The sequence below is a fragment of the Hydra vulgaris genome, chromosome 11 (genome assembly GCF_038396675.1).
Source record: "Hydra vulgaris chromosome 11, alternate assembly HydraT2T_AEP".
Taxonomy (NCBI): domain Eukaryota; kingdom Metazoa; phylum Cnidaria; class Hydrozoa; order Anthoathecata; family Hydridae; genus Hydra; species Hydra vulgaris.
Window position 1 is genome coordinate 56,309,508 of NC_088930.1, and position 6,000 is coordinate 56,315,507.

Here is a 6,000-nt window from a genome sequence, read left to right on the forward strand (position 1 = left end):
TATTTTCGGGATCAATTTTCTTTTAGATATTAATTACATAAACTTTTATAGATATAAACTCTTAGCATTAATAAAACCAAATGGATCTTTATCCATTTGGTCTCTTAAATACGCTATTTACCCCAAAATTTAGCCAAATTTTTATTGATGAAATTGAAATAAAAAGAGATGTTGTTACAAAGCATTTAGGAGTGGTTTCTCGACAAGAACAATAAATGGAAACCACACATTTACAATATCTGCTGAAAAATATTTAATTGTAACGGAGTCTTATACAAATCAATATCATATCTTAATAAAAAATCCTTAACTCAACTATATTTCTTATTTGATAGCAGTTATATAAACTATCAAAGTATATTTTTGGAAAGCACTGAAAAAAGTAACAAAATCTTAACGTAAATTTATTTTTACCGCCGTCAGAAACATGCAAACCGCTTGATTTATTTTAAAGATTGATTTACTCCAAACCATTATTTATGGAGATAGTACAAAAACATAAGAAAACAATAAAATGTTTTTATAAAGATTTATTAAATTTAAAAATAATAAACTTTTATTGTAAAAAACTTTATGGCTGTATTTACGTAATTTGAGGTTTAGAAAATAAAATAGCTGGGTTTAGTTCAAAAAATGAATCTGATCCAAGCCCCAGATATGATTTACTTTTTAATCACAAACAAGCACAGATAAGCACAGTTTCTTATCTGTGTTTGCTCGTGGACATCCTTATCATTGTAAACAAGGAAATTGTCATGTAAACCTCAGAGAACTTGTATTGGCAGACCGAATAGTTGCAGAGCAGATTTCGTCAACTGTGGTTTCAGGCAAAGATGCATCACCAAGAGAAACAGTTCAGATCAAAATGTAAATAAGATAATTTTAATTAAAATGTAATTTTTAGGATCATCAGTTTCCCAGTAACTTTTTTTTGATCCTTTGAGTGTTCAAAATATGATTTCAATCCAAGAGAACATGGGGCTTTCAAATACCGGAATGAGGAAACTTGGATTTGCTCCTAACTAGATTAGCCTAGTAAGGCTAGTTGAAACCAACTTTCAGCCAAAGGCATTAAGAGACTACTTCACCATAAGAACTTGCTGCTAGCTCAGAAGATAGCCAGTTGGTGTGGAAAAATCTTACTTTTTCCACATCAATTGCTCTCTCAGCGCCTTGGTTATTGCTATCTAAGCTCGTTGTTTTTCGTTCTCTTTCATTTGATTATGTTTTGAAAATCAAAGATTTCAAATCCAGTTTTCTGAAGCTTCAATTTTCTGTCACTCCAAAGGATTATGCTGTTTTTCATCATGCTCAACAATTTATGAAGGAGAAAAAAATTAGCCTGGGACTGTATAGTAAAATGCCACAAAAGCTTTACATTCTTGTTTCGAAAGTAATTGGGAAAGATACAAAAGGGATCCTTCTCATCCCAATTACTCTCATCAGTTTCTAAACTGTGTTGTTGATTACAACAGCAAAAAAGTATGAACCAACTGCGCGGAACTGAAGCAAGATGCAAAAATATCAAATAAGAATAATCTGACTAAAATTGAGTTGTTAGAATGCTTTATTGAGAAGTGTTTTTTTTTTGCCAAATTGTTTGTTAATAAAAAAAGAGAATAATAAAACAATTCAGAAGTCAATTTAAATATTTCTATTTAATATTTAGACTTTTTTGAGTAAAATAACTTTTTTTTGGAGAAATCGTAAGTTGTTATAACTTGAGATAAATATCAGTTGCAGAAAATCTTTAATAACTCTGTTAGATTTTAATACAAATTTTTGAAATTTTATTATGGATACTTTATGGTATACAGTATCACCACTTCAAAGGATTTTGGTGGGATTTTCCATCAGCGTTAGGGTCTCAAATTTTCAGGGTGTCTGTCTGCTTTTTTCTTATAAATTAAACAAACGGAATTTCTGCAGCGTTTATGGTATTTAGCAAAAATAGGCATGATAAACACAAATTTTATGCGCGCGGAAATAAAATATTTTTTGTATTGACGCAAACAATAAGTTTGTATATAATAGGGATGTACTGAGTGAATTCTCTTAGCTCAAAAAAATCGATTGAAATTCCAGATAAGCTTTTTATAAGTACCTATACAAAATTTAGTGTGATTAATTATCAATTTGATAATGAAAAACTTGTAAAATGCATTTTTAAGAGGTGTATCTATCATTAAATAACGGTCAAGTTTAACTTTCTTTACGAAATATTCAAATATAAATATATATAAAATTCAAATATATATATAAATATATATACATATATATATATATATATATATATATATATATATATATATATATATATATATATATATATATATATATATATATATATATATACATATATATATATATATATATATACATATATATATATATATATATATATATACATATATATATATATATACATATATATATATATACATATATATATATATATATATATATATATATATATATACATATATATATATATATATATATATATATATATATATATATGTGTATATATATTTATATATATATAATTATATATATATATATATTTATATGTATGTATATATATATATATATATATATATATATGTATATATATGTATATATATATATATATATATATATATATATATATATATATATATATATATATATATATATTTATATATATATATATATATATATATATATATATATATATATATATATATATTTATATATATTTGTTTTTATCATATATAAACAAACCATATATTTATATATGGTTTGTTTATATATGACGTCATTATTATTTATGTTATGCATATTAGACACGTGTTTGGCTTAGTATTTAATTAAATTTCATGGTTTCTTGCTGAAAAACTATAATGTTGTTATTGCTTATTTTAGTGTGATAATGGGGAAAAAGCCAGATATTAATGATTTTGTCAAGGGGAAAATTGTAACATTGAATGCTGAGCGTTATTCTCAGCGTGATATTGCAAAGAAACTGAAGATTTCTAGAGGTGCCGTTGAGAATGTTTTAAGATCTGGAGGTGTTTCACGGCGTTCCAACTGCAAGGGAGTACGAAAAAAAAATCATCGTGATGATCGTTATTTGAAGAGTACTGTTGTGTCTAGTCCGCATACTTCTTCTGCACGCATTGCAAGCCTAGCTAGTGATAGGGGTATTCAAGTGAGTGCTAGGACTGTTAGGAGACGTCTGTCAAATGACTTTGGTCTTGTAGCTCGCAGACCAGCGAAGAAACCTCTAATCACAAAACAACAACTCCTCCAGCGATTGAAGTTTTACCGTGCAATGAAAGACAAGTCAAGGGAGTGGTGGGAGAGAGTCATGTTCACAGATGAAAGTACCTTTCAGCAGCAACGAGGCCCTGGTTACAATTACGTCAGACGTCCTGCCTCTCAGTGATTCAATCCCAAATACACCATCAAATCTTTCAAACATCCATCAAGCGTCATGATCTGGGGTGGTATCACAGCAAGTGGTCGGTGTGGACTGCACATCTTCGATAAAGGGGAAAGGGTCAATGCCAAAAAGTACTTGGAGGTTCTTGAAATTAAGCTTCAAATCCACATGAACATCTCAGGAGCAACAATTATGCAACAAGACTCAGCCCCTTGTCACACAGCAAAGATTGTCCAAAAGTGGTTTTCAGACAACAACATTGAACTTCTTTCCAATTGGCCATCAAATTCACCTGATCTAAATGTGATTGAAAATTGTTGGCAAATTATGAAAAGGAAAGTTGCTGCACATCGTCCTACATCAGAAAAAGACCTGAAAGAGATTTTGATACGTGTGTGGACGACAGAAATAACACCGGAATACTGTAGAACACTTGTTCATAGCATGCCTGATTGCATTAATGCTGTGCTTAAAAATAAAGGATATCCTGTGAATTACTGACTTTTATTCATCGTTTGAGCTAGAACTTTATTCAGTTTATTGTAAGGTTAAAATTGCATTTGATAATATGCCTGCTAGACCTTGTTGCTAGAGTAAACTGTGTATTTTCCAAAAATTTGCTGCTGGCTTTATTTCAATGGCCACTAGTGTATATATATGTATATATATATATATATATATATATATATATATATATATATATATATATATATATATATATATATATATATATATATATATATATATATATATATATATCAATATATATATATATATATATATCAATATATATATATATATATATATATATATATATATATATATATATATATATATATATATATATATATATATATATATATATATATATATATATATTTAAACAATTTCAAAATGTATTCTAAAAATAGAGTGCTTAAAATTTTAAAAGTTCTCAATTTTTACCCGGTTTATCGGTTAAAGTTTTTACTTTAACCGTGTTTTTCTCGGAATAGCAATTTGTGGACGCCGGCCAATATATTTGGAGAAGTGTATAATATTTCATAAAATGTTCATTAAAAAATATTATATTGTTTTCCGTATTATACTCTATGATATGAATGGAATGGATTTTATTTTAATTAAAAAGAAAAGTTTTTGGTTAATGAAAAGATAAAAAATCTTACCCTAAACTTCATTCGTCCTGTTGTGGTGGGTGAAAAAAAGTTAAGAAAAATCTGTTCCACTAATATCATAGCCCTGCGTTATGGCAACATTATGGTTCAATATTGAAAAGTGGAAATGAGCCAATTTCTTAGTGTTTTGGCCGGCGTAAAGTCATTTTTTAATCATTTTAGGGGTATTTTGATCTTCTCGTTCTACAGCCGATTTGCTATCAGTAATAACCAATAGGTTTTATCATGCATTAGATAAAGGTGGAAAGGTTAAGACCATCGCTCTTGACATTTCTAAAGCTTTTGATAAAGTTTGGAATGCTGCTCTTCTCCATAAGCTTTCTTCTCACAGTGTATCTGGTAACATCTTTAAGATTATTGAATACTTCCTTTCCCATCGTAGTATAAAAGTGACAATTTCTTACTCTGGATTCTATTCTTTATCTCTATAAGTCTCATATCCGGCCTTGTAGGGAATACTGTTGCCATATCTGGGGCCAATGTTCTAATGATGGCCTTTCTCTTTTAGGCAAGATGCAAAAACTCATTGTAAAAATTGTTGGACCTGCTCTTACAGCCAACCTCCAACCATTATCACATTGTCGTAATGTTGCTTCTCTTTCTCTTTTCTACAAATACTATAATGGGCACTGCTCTAAAGAGCTAGCGTCTCTAGTGCCATCTACTAAAATTTATTCTCGTTTTACTCGTCATTCAATTAAGTTTTATCCTTTTTTTCTGTGACTGTTCCAAAGTGCTCGAGTAAACTCTTAATTGTCTAGTTTTTAACCTCGAACATCACTTCTTTAGAATTCGCTTCCTTCATCTTGCTTTCTGATTCATATAATTTGCAATCTTTTAAGTCATCTGTCAATCATTACCTTGCTCTACAAACTTCATCTTTTCTCTTCTAGTAACTTCCAACTCTAATAGTGGTTGCTTGCAGCCTTGTTGGTGGAGAAGATGTTGAAAAAAAGACATATTTTATTACCATTAAAGTAGATATCTATGAGCTTTAATAAATATAGTTTAAAAGACTCTGGGGATTATGTGCACAACAAAACATTTTTTGAATTTTATGTTAAAAAAAAATTTTTTAAATTGTTTGCATGTTTAAAAAATTTATTTTATTCATTTATACATAGTCATATTAACTACTGTAATACTGCATGGGTAAACAATCATTCATCTTTCCTAGAAAATATTTATATAAAACGAAAGCAAGCAAGTCGATTAGTTTTGGGCGAAGATAGGTACGAAGGTGCTGAGCCATTACACACTGAAATAAATGTTCTTAACGAATATGAACTGAATACATACCATAACTTGTTATTTATTTTATTAAATTTCAAAAATGAAATAATTCTAAAATATTTTTATAAAAATTTTTCTCTAACTTATCATAAATATTACACAAGACAT